The 12,139-nt window shown below is 39.8% G+C and overlaps 1 protein-coding gene across 1 annotated transcript in view; it reads right to left on the bottom strand.

Moving 5' to 3' along the window:
* Nucleotides 1–12,139, bottom strand: part of APBB1IP (amyloid beta (A4) precursor protein-binding, family B, member 1 interacting protein) — a 151,513-nt gene that overhangs the window by 131,777 nt on the left and 7,597 nt on the right. The gene's annotated exons all lie outside the window — the stretch shown is intronic.

The following is a 12,139-nucleotide window of genomic DNA, read 5'->3' on the forward strand; positions in this document are numbered from 1 at the left end:
AATCCCAGCACTTTGGGAGGCTGAGACGGGCGGATCACAAGGTCAGGAGATCGAGACCATCCCGGCTAACACGGTGAAACCCCGTCTCTACTAAAAATACAAAAAACTAGCCGGGCGAGGTGGCGGGTGTCTGTAGTCCCAGCTACTCGGGAGGCTGAGGCAGGAGAATTGCGGAAACCCGGGAGGCGGAGCTTGCAGTGAGCTGAGATCCGGCCACTGCACTCCAGCCTGGGCGACAGATCAAGACTCCGTCTCAAAAAAAAAAAGAAAAAGAAAAAAAGAAAAATTCAAATGTGGTAGTTACCAGAAGTTGGGGAACTGAAAAAGAAGTGTACATTAGCATTTGAAAAAGCAGACCAGAGAAAGGGAAGAAAAGCCTCGGAGAAGAAACACCGGTGGGCTGACTCGATGGCTGTGAACATCTGCAATGACCAAGCACAACCTAGCTCCTGTGCTGCAATTGTCTAAAAGGAGCCACTTGGACACAAGAACTCCTCTTTCCAGATAGTATCTCTCTCTTGCTAAAAAAACAAACACCCAAAAAGCCAGCCTACATTTATCTTGATCTATAGCCTGATGACCTTCACTAAGCCAGTGTTCTCAGAAGCATCACCTATTCTGGAAGTCCCAAATGTGATCACTTTGTCCGGTCAGTTTAGCCTTCCTAATGCCCTTGAACTTGTACCACCCTTTCCCCAGCTACCACCCTAGTACAGGTCTTCCACATCTTATCAGGATTCTGCCCCCGGCTTACTTTTCATTTTCCTATCTCCGATTTCTCCTTCTTTTCTTTTCTTTTTTATTTTTCATATGCCTACACAGGCTCAAACAGTCTCTCCTTTTTTTTCTTAGACAGGGTCTTGCTCTGTCACCCAGGCTGCAGTGCAGTGGCATGATCACAGCTCACCGCAGTCTCAACCTTCTGGACACAGCCATCCTCCCACCTCAGCCTCCTGGGTAGCTGGGACTACAGAGGCTCACCACAGTCTCTCCTTAAATCAGCTTCTATAATGCCACCAGGGTTTTCTTCTTAAAACCCAGTTCTGTCATATTCTTTCAAGTAGCAAAACTTTTCAGTGGCTCTCTACTGTCCGTGGGATTTAATATAAACTTCATAAGGTAGCTTTTAAATTTTTCCATAGTCCAACCCGTATCAACCTCTCCAACCTCATCTTTCAGATATCCATCCTATTCTCTCCTAAAACCTACTCCACTGCTATCACTGCTATCACTGCTATTTTCCCTATAATTCCCAGGCAAACCAAAGGCTTTCACTTAATGTACTGACCTCAGAGCACAAATTGTACCAAATGCATCCTTTCATTTTCCCGTGGATAGAGCAGCTCCTTGAATGCAGTTGAAATGAAACAATCCACCTATTTAAAGTGTATAGTTCAATGGTTTCGGCATATTCACAGGGTTGTGCAACCATCACCACAATCTAATTTTAGAACATTTTATTCTCCCGTAAAAGAAACCCCGTATCCATTCACTCCTCCCCTCCCCATTCCTAAGCAACCATTATTCTACTTTGTCTCTCTATAAAGCTGCCTATTCTGGACATTTCCTATCAATGGGATGATACATTAATAAGGGCTTTTGTGTCTGACTTCTTTCACTTAACATCATGTGTTCAAAGTTCAACCCAAACTGTAATATGTGCTGACGTTTCATTTCTTTTTATTAGTTGATGGACATTTGGGTTGTTTCCAGTTTTTCAACTAATACAAATTATGCTGCTATGAACACTTGTGTGCACACTTCTGTGTGGATGTATGTTTCAATTTCTCTTGGCACTCCTAAGAGTGCAACTGCTGGGGCATATGGTAACTCTGTAAGTATTTAACTTTTGAAGAACTGACACACTGTTTTCCAAAGCTGTGGCCTATTTTACATTCCACCAGCAGTCTGTGAAGGTTCCAGTTTCCCCACATCCTCATCAATACCCGTTCTTGCCTCTCTTTTTTATTACAACCATGCTAATGGGCGTGAAGTGGTATCTCACTGTGGTTCTGACTGGCGTTTCCTTTATGCCTAATGATGTTGAGCATCTCTTCATGGGCTTATTGGTCACATCTATATCTTCTTTGGAGAAATGTTGGCTCAGATTTTTTTCCAGTTATAAATAGATTGTATGTCTTTTTAAATTATTATATTGCAAGAGTTATTTAAATATTCTGGATACCAGCTCTTGTCAGATGTATGATTTCAAATGTTTTTTTCCCATTTTGTGTATTGTCTTTATACTTTCTTGATGGCATTGCTTGTAGCACAAAAGTTTTAAGTTTGAATGTAGTCCAATTTATTTTGCATTTGGTGTTCTATCTAAGAAAACATTGCTAGATCAAGTTCATGAAGATCTACTCATGTATCTTCTTCTAAGGGTTTCATAATTTTAGCTGTTACATTCAGGTCTATGATCCATTTTGGGTTAGGTTTTTGTGTATGATGTGAGTTATTTTTTAACAAATGCCACCGAGAGCAGAGGGCTGTTGTTTTTAATACCTAAAGGGAGGGAAAAAAGCTCTTTCTCTTTCTGTGGTTTGATAACGAACAGTCTCTACCATTTGATAAACAATACTTACTGAGTCATTTGTGCAAACGTTTGTATGTCTCCATGATGAAATACAAAGAAATTACAGTAAGTATCATAGTACTACAACTCAAGACCAATTCAAATGAATTTAGAGCCATTTTCCGGTTGCTCCTTCAAAGAAATAGACTCTGGTAAACCCGGTTTGGATTGAGTCCATCCATAGAAAGATTATTCATTAATCTGGCATGGAATCTTTGCCTTAAAAATACAGAAGCCAAAAAAAAAAAAAAAAAGAAATCCACCAAAACTCTAAACAGCTAAATCAGCAGAGATAGTGTAAAATTCAACTTCAAGAAGTGTATGCATTTCATATGTGTTTTGCATGACAGTAACCATGTAACTTTACTCAGTTAATGTGAGCATCCCCAAAGACGTTTTTCTTCTTCTTTTTTTTTTGGCTCTATCGCCCAGGCTGGAGTGCAGTGACGCGACCTCAACTCACTGCTACCTCTGCCTCCCGTGTTCAAGCAATTCTCCTGCCTCAGCCTCCCAAGTAGCTGGGATTACAGGCGCCCACCACCATGCCCAGCTAATTTTTATATTTTTAGTAGAGATGGGCTTTTGCCATGCTGACTGGGCTGGTCTTGAATTCCTGACCTCAAGTGGATCAACTGCCTCGGCCTCCCAAAGTGCTGGTATTACAGCCATGAGCCACTGCACTGGGCCTGTTTCTATGTTTAGATTCCATAAATAAGTGAGAACATGCCATGCTTGTCATTCTGCGCCTGGATTTTTTGACTTATAATGATCTCCAGTTCCATCCATGTGGCAAATGACAAGATAACATTCTTTTTTCATGGCTGAATAGTACTCCATTGTGTATAGGTACCACATTTTCTTTACCCATTCACCTGTTGATGGAATTTGGGTTGTTTTCAAATCTTGCAAACAGTGCTGCAACAAACACAGGAGTGCAGATATCTCTTTGATATGCTTATTTCCTTCCTTTTGGATATATACCCAGCAGTGGGATTGCTGGATCATATTGTACACCTATTTTTAGTTTTTCAAGGAAACTTCAAATTGTTCTCCATGGTGGTTGTACTCACTGTGGTATTGATCGGCATTTCCTTTATGACTAATGATGTTGAGTATTTTTTTTCCTGTGCTTATTGGTCAGTATCCGCCAGGGGCAACCGTCCCTTGAGGCCTTTTTCAGGAGAGCTAGAGTCTGTGCTATAGCCCAGAGGAACACTAGTGGTTTCCATGGCCAGGTCAGTAGGATATCTGAGCATTCTAGGTCCAGAGGGGACAAACACCAAGTCTGGCAAGTCCACATCATCAGAAAAAGGCAAGCAGGAGACGAAGGAGTGGATGGAGGAGGAAGGCCAGTGCTTCTAGTCGAGGAGCAGGGACCTGGCAGGAAAGCCCTGTCCCACCCTCCCTATCAACTGTGTATGCAGGCTGTCCTCATGTCTCCCAGCTCAGAGCAAATATCTCACAGGATGGGCTCATCCACAATCCATGCCCAGCGCACCACTCCGAGTTCATCTCCATCTTCTCCTCATTAAACCTTGGCTCACAGTGAAAGGAGTTTATTTCTCCTCCTCCAAACACACCGTTGTCATTACCTCTGTGCTATTTCTCCACTCAGACAAGTCCTACCCACTACACAAAGCCAACTCAAGACCCACAGCTCCGTTCTGGCAGTGTCAGAATCACGACTTTGACAGTTCATGACCTGCTTTATGACTTGTTTCTCTCTATATAGACATTTTTTAATCTCTTCAGCTACATTACAGGAGCAATAGTTATACCTCAACTCTCTTAGTACTGGCACAGCACCACCACTGGCACTAAAATGAAATATATGCTAGCTCATATTAATACATAATCAGCACCTACTTTAAAATAAGAATAGTAGGAGCTACACTCAAACAGAAAATCAAATACTGCATGTTCACACTTATAATTGGAAGCTAAACAATGAGTACACATGGCCATACAGAGTGGAAAAATAGGCATTGGAGGCTACAAAATATGGAAGGTTGAAAAATGACCGACTGGGTACAATGTTCACTATTTAGGTGACGGGTTCACTAAAAGCCTAGACTGCACCAGTATGAAATATATGCATGTAAGGAATCTACACTCGTACCTCCTAAATATGTAAAAATTAAAAAAGAATAGTAGGAGTTATAAATATGGATCAACCACTACAGGTCAGACATCTGTAGTATCTCATTTAATTCTCAAAACAATTCTATGAGACAGTGGCATGATTTCAATTTTATGAGTTATGAAAATCAGGCCTAGAGAAATTGGGTAATTAGAAAACTACATTGTCTTCCGAACACATGAATTGTGATTATTAAGAGGTGGCAATTGGTAGCTTCCTTGTTAATATGTTTGTGATGGTGTCTACATGTCCACATCTAATATAATTTGCATGCCCGTCTTTCACATCACACAGTGAATTCAGGCATGGCATCTTGTATTTTCATTCAAGTATGTGACACACACCGTGTACTTGTAAATATACTTAGCTGCTGGATGATCTTGGGCAAGTCATTTAACCTTTCTCTTGGCTTAGTTTCCTCTTCTGTACAATGAAAACAATTCCTACCTTAGATAAATGTGCAAGACTGGAACACTTTTTAAAGGTTTTATTGGTTCTTAGGGAAGGAATAAACGTACATTTTTTTCCTCTAAGAATACATGATTGATAGAATCAATAAAACCTTAAAAATTGCTGATTATTTAAAAAATGTCTGTCACTGAAATGGATCATTGGTAAATTTGATGTCTCCTAAGTCTTCATGTATGCCACCATATACAGCACAAAAGGGCTTTTATTTATTTGTATATTTACATGTTCTAACCATCTTTAAAACCAGATAAATGCCTTGTTTTGAGAGGAAGTGTTGATAATTGAGATCTAATATACTGACTTCATTCAATGGTTTTAAGCCAAGTTATTGTTATTTATACTCTCATATAGAATGTCTCCATGTCTACTCCCTTTGAAGATTGACTGAAGATCGCCTTCATTCATGCACAATCTTGTCTTCATGCATATAATCTTAAAACATTAGAACTAGGAAAGTAAGCTCAGTTTAACTTTACCCAAGCATTTCATTTTATAATTGAGAAAACTTAGAGGCAGGGAAGATAAATGACTTTCTTACAGTGTTTATTAGTTATTTATTTCACATCTGAAAAAGGGCTTAAGGTAATTTACAGATATAAGACAAGAGAAGAAAAAATAGAATAGGATCTCAATAGTGGCGGAATTTGGCCATAGATGTGATTCTGGATGTCCAAATGTGATTCTGGATGTCCAAATGGCAAAAGTAGAAAGCATCCTTTACAAAATCCAAGGTGCCTCTGAATTACATCAGATCTTAAGTAAAGCACAGAGTTCCTCCTGAGAGAAATGCTTCAATCCACTATTAATACATTCTTAATTAAGAAGCAACTCTAGGCCGGGCGCAGTGGCTCATGCCTGTAATCTCAGTACTTTGGGAAGCTGAGGCGAGAGGATTATTTGAGCCCAGGAATTTGAGACCAACCTGGTCAACACAGTGAGAACCCACATCTGTCAAAAACTAAAGTAAAATGAAGGCAACTCTAATGTGACTCCCAACCTGGTTTCTTTCCTTCATGCCTTCCATGTCACCTTAATTGCATATGATAAAGATTATTTAAAATAAAACACCCCTTTCATTTTTTACAATTTATCTTTCCTTAGAAATAATTACTGTCTTTCATCATCCTGTATATTTTGCCAATCTATAATAGTTAACACTTTTCACACAATTGCATCTCATTGCTTGAAATCTCAGTTCTAGGCCAGGCATGGTGGCTCACACCTGTAATCCCAGCAGTTTGGGAGGACAAGGCAGGTGGATCACCTGAGATCAGGAGTTCGAGACCAGCCTGACCAATATAGTGATACCTCATCTCTACTAAAAATACAAAAATTAACCAGCTGTGGTGGCACATGCCTATAGTCCCAGCTACTCGGGAGGCTGAGGCATAAGAATCGCCTGAACCCAGGAGGCAGAGGTTGCAGTGAGCTTAGATCAAGCCATTGCACTACAGCTTGGGAGACAAAGGGAGACTCAGTCTCAAAAAAAAAAAAAAAAAAAAAAAAAAAAGAGGATCTGCGTTCTAGGAGGGCAGACAGCAGGAAACAACTTTACATTTACTAGTTTTCCACAGCCATGGTGGAGTGTTCCACAAAGAGTAATTGTTCAAAACTGCTCAACAAAGAGAAGGAGAAGAATAAAGAAAAGAATAGAAATATTAGTGTATACTCTTATTATCTACCTATGGACTATTTGACTAAAATATGGTGGCTGTGAAATTGTGTTTAATCTACAATGTTTCTGGCCCTTAGAGGCATGTGAATAACAAAGGCTTATTTCAAATGTCAAAATACAAGGAAGATAGATAATACTTGAGTTGTTTTCAAGGGTAACTTCTAGGGGGGATTTAATTTTGTTTTGTTCTAAATGTTTGAAACAAGATATTTTATTTTTGAGTTCATACTACATGCCAGGCATTATTCTAAGTGCTTTGCATGTACAGACTCATTTAATGGCTGAGTATTTGTAAGCCTTCCAATAAATATAATGCCAATTCCAATGCCCGTATTTGATCCACTGCAAAACTGCCCCCCTTTGCCCTCTTATACCCTTCTCTGAGATGCTGTAAACCATTCTCCATATTTTTACTTTCCTTACTACCATTTCTGACAGGATGTTGCTGATACTCAAGCACTTTTTTTTTTTTTTTTTAAAGACAGGGTCTTGCTGTGTTACCCAGGTTAGAGTATAGTGGCATGATCATGGCTCACTACAGCTCGACTTCCTGGGCTCAACTGATCCTTCTGCTTCAGCCTCCCAAGTAGCTGGGACCACAGAAGAATGCCACCATGTCTGGCTTTTTTGTAGAGACAGGGTCTCATTGTATTGTCCAAGATGGTCTCCAACTCATGGGATCAAGGGATCCTGCTGCCTCAATCTCCCAAAAGGTTGTGTTTACAGGCATAAACCACAGTGCCTGGCCTTCAAGCACCTTTGAGTGAGTTCTGATGAGAAAATTGGACAACTATATTGGAGAATATGGAATCACATTGGCAGTAATGATTTGATATCTGGAACACTTCTAGTCAATCAAGATGATATCCCATTGAAACAAATGCCAATATTTCTACTCAACTGGAATGTAGAAAGAAACTAAAGATTCACACAGACACACACACACACAAACAAAACAACAGCTCCTGCTTCATAGGGATGAGGTAGTTAGTGCCTGTAATGTACTCATTATAATGTGTGGTGCATATTAGTATCAGCTGTTATTTCTATTACCATCATCATCATCATCATTTTTATTATTGTCTTTTCCCTCTAAAACTAGCAATGGAAAAAAAGTGTCAATCATTTATTCTCTCTCTCTCTTTCACACACACAGATATATACACACACAAACATAAACACACACCCAAGTCCACAAGGGGATGGTTACTTCCGTCTGTTGCATTTTCATGCACCTGGAGACTGAGTTAAACTGCCATTTTTCTTTTGTAGGTCAGGCACACTTTTAAAAGACCAAGCCACTGGAAGGACATCTGTAAGTATAGTTTCTAGAATAGGGACTCATAACCATTCTTAACAAGGAAAGAACTGCACTGGAATCTCCTCGAGTCTTTTTTGAGTCATATCTTAGGCATCTCCAATCCATTTTCCAAATCTTAGCACTACCGCCCTCCCCTGAAAGGGAGGCGTAATTTTGGAGCTGAGCACCGCCACAAAGAGAGTGGCTGTCGATGAGAGTGTGTTATGCTTGTGAACTAGCAGGTGGAAGCAAAAAAAAGAAAACAGAAGAGCTGACCACCGTGGTTGCCTAGGGCAACAGATCACATTTTGCCGGATGTGGGTTTAGGGCATCCTGCTTCGCCATTTGTTTCCAGTTCTTTTACAGTCCTTCTTACTTTTAGGCAGAATCCATCATATATAAGGTGGTGGGGAATTGGGGGAAAAAGAGTATAAAAAGGAAAGCAAGCAAATGACTATTCGAGGTTGTTTTTGTTACCAGAGGGCAAATAGTGCATTCTGGGTGTAGGTTTAAAGATGAATTAAAATCAGATTGTAGGGACAGGCCCCAAACCAATTGCAAATGCTGTTTACTTCCTTTACCCTAAAAAATTCTGAATACTTTAGAATTCACCTAATATCCTCCTTTCAGTTGCATAGTCAACACATAGTATACGACGCAATACTTGTGAATTTATCTTAATCTATGCTGTCCAATTCAGCCACTAGCCACATGAGGCCAGCACTTTAATTGTGGCTAGTCTGAAATGAGATGTGCTGTAAGTGTGAAAATACACTGGATTTGCAAGACTTAGTATTAAAAAATGGAATAAAATAGCTCATTAATAATTTTACTATTACTGGCAGGATGCCTGTAATCCCAGTGCTTTGGGAGGCTGAAGTGGGAGGATCACTTGAGGCTAGAAATTTGAGACCAGCCTGGGCAACATGGTGAGACCCTCATCTCTACAAAAATTAAAAAAATAATAATCTTACTATTACCTTAATGTAATATAATTTGAAGTGTATCAAAATTAAGTAAGATATTATTTTTAAAATTTTTAGTAAAAATTTATGTCACTTGATTTTTACTGTTAAGTATAATTTCAAACATATTAAATTTAATATAACTTCAAACAATCCACTTTTTAATAATTTATTTTATTAAACGAAATATCCAAAAATAATCATTTGATCCACAGTGCTATTATCATTTTTGGATCTATCATTTAATAAAATAAGTGATTAAAATTAACATCACAGTTGGGCACAGTGGCTCACATTTATAATCCCAGCTCTTTGGGAGGCCGAGGTGGAAGGACTGCTTGAGCCCAAGAGTCCAAGACCAGCCAGGGCAACATAGTGCTTCGTTTCTCAAAAAAATCAAAAAATGAGATGGGAGTGGCTGTGATCATGCCACTGCGCTCTTACCTGGGTGACAGAGTGAGGCACTCCCTCAAAAAAAAGAAAGTCATGGTTCTTTTTACTGTTTCTAATGTGGCACCAAGGAAATTTAAAGTTTAACATGTAATTTCCGTTGTATTTCTACTGGACAGCTCTGGTCCAGAGTGCTACAGTTCTGTTACTGCAAGTGCCTCAGTATTTGACTCAAATATGTTGGGTTGCGGGGACTATATCGTGTGAATGTAATCTGAATATTACTCATTCTGTGTTACATTAGATTCTCACCATTTCCTTTCCCACTGCATTTTATGCTTCAGCACTGCTAAAGTGTTTTACAAATCTGATGCCTGGTGTATCTTTCTTCTATTTGGCCACAAGGTATAGAAAGACATTTCCTTTCCTTTTTTTTTGAGACACAATCTCACTCTGTCACCCAGGCTGGAGTGCAGTGGCGCGACCTCGGCTCATTGCAAGCTCCGCTTCCCGGGTTCATGCCATTCTCCTGCCTCAGCCTCCCGAGTAGCTGGGACTACAGGTGCCCGCCACCACGCCCATCTAATTTTTTTGTATTTTTTTAGTAGAGATGGGGTTTCACTGTATTAGCCAGGATGGTCTCGATCTCCTGACCTCGTGATCTGTCCTCCTCAGCCTCCCAAAGTGCTGGGATTACAGGCATGAGCCACAATGCCTGGCCTAGAAAGGCATGTCTATAGCTTTCTCCCTCAAAGCACCTCTTGATCATCCCCACAAAATATTTGCCCTATAATCACTGTCTGCATCATATTATCTCTGTATCGAACATTGCACATTCTGCACTGTCATGTATTTTTTTTTTATATGCCTGTCCTTCTCACTGGACTGGAAGCTTCTTGAGAGTAGGGACTATCTATCTATCTATCTATCTATCTATCTATCTATCTATCTATCTACCTACCTATCTATTGACAGGTCTACCTCTGTCACCCAAGCTGGAGTGCAGTGGCGTGATCATAGTTCACTGCAGCCTCAAATGGCTGGACTCAAGCAATCCTCCTACCTTAGTCTCCCAAGTAGCTGGGACTATAGGTGTGAGCCACCATACTGGGCAGGGGGCCATATCTTACCCTATTTTAGTTACACATGCCCCCTACACTGGCGTGGGGTTGGCCATCAATAGACGTGTGGTGAAACTGGAAAAAGTTCCAATTATATTGTATTGAGCAGAGTCTGATTTAGTTGAAGTGTATGTTTCAATGCTGTGGCCCACTCTGTAAACCCGGCCTTGAGGAACAATGAGTACTGTTCATTTTAGCTTGGGCATTCTGCAGTGGTCTCACGGCCGTCTTTTCACCACACTGCACAGCACTTACCCACATTCATGGCCCAAGCAGCTTCAATTCTGTGTGTTGCTTACAACAGGGGAAATATAATGCCACAGAATGAGTAAACACATGGAGAAACAGTCTTGGTTTGCTAAGCCATACCGTTTATGAAATTTAATCGGAAGGAAGCCATTATCTTAAAAGGAAAACAATACTGCATCCAAAACCTAATGAGTTCATTGCCCTACCTGTCACTTGTGAATATTATGTGATCAGCAGAGATGCATGCGTTTGTCAATGCTATAAAAACAGTGGCCTTAGGTAAATTTACTTATTCAGTAACCTAATTGTGATAATACACTATAATATGATGTGAAATCACCTGAAAAAGATTTTGTGGGATTCCCCGCTTCTGCCCCTACATAACTAATTTGTTCTTTTCTTTTTGAAATGAAATCCTAAAAACACACTTGAAAGACTGAACTTCTGCCCCATGGAAAACAGTCTACGAGGTGGTAATGAATAGCTTTTAGCAGCATTCTACTGAATATTACTATTTTGTTATTACACTGGCTTGATAGCAGTTAACAACTAAGATAAATGAAATGTCAGTTATCTCGATCGCTGGTTACTTCCTAACCACTTTCAGCTTTCCAAATATCTTAACAGTGTTATCCAACATTCTTCAACAGCTTCTAGAGAATTGTTAGCCCTGCTCTAACACTTGAATCCATTTGAAATCCAGCTGTGTAAGGGGGAAACATTCCTATCTTCCAAATCTGGTTTGGATTTTGAAAATATGAACATTTTAAACCTCCAGGCACAAAAAACTTCTTTGTGCGAAAGGTCTCTGTCCTCCCTTCTCCAGAATGTTGTTTTTAAACTGCACAGTCATGGAAGCCTTGTATTGCATAATGTGTATATCACAGGTCAAGAATGTATGTGGTCAGGCATGGTGGCCTATGCCTGTAATCCCAGCCCTTTGGGAGGTTGATGCAGGAGGATCACTTGAGCCCAGGAGTTTGAGACCAGCCTGGGCAACATAGCAAGACCCCATCTCTGTTAAAAACAATTTAAAAAATTTTATGGATGGGGCTTTTAAGTATTCATTTCTTGCTTTTCACTTCTCAAAAATAATTTCCATTGTTTTGGTTATTATGGAGGTAGAACATTGCTGATTAGCCAACTATATTCTTATTTTACCTACCTAATAAAGATTTCTGGTCAACTCCCAAGTTTTGAAAGAATAATTAAAGGTTTTAGGATTGCAAAGACTCTGTTTTCTTTCTTTCTTT

This window comes from Colobus angolensis, unplaced genomic scaffold, assembly GCF_000951035.1.
Source record: "Colobus angolensis palliatus isolate OR3802 unplaced genomic scaffold, Cang.pa_1.0 Scaffold63, whole genome shotgun sequence".
Classification (NCBI taxonomy): Eukaryota; Metazoa; Chordata; class Mammalia; order Primates; family Cercopithecidae; genus Colobus; species Colobus angolensis.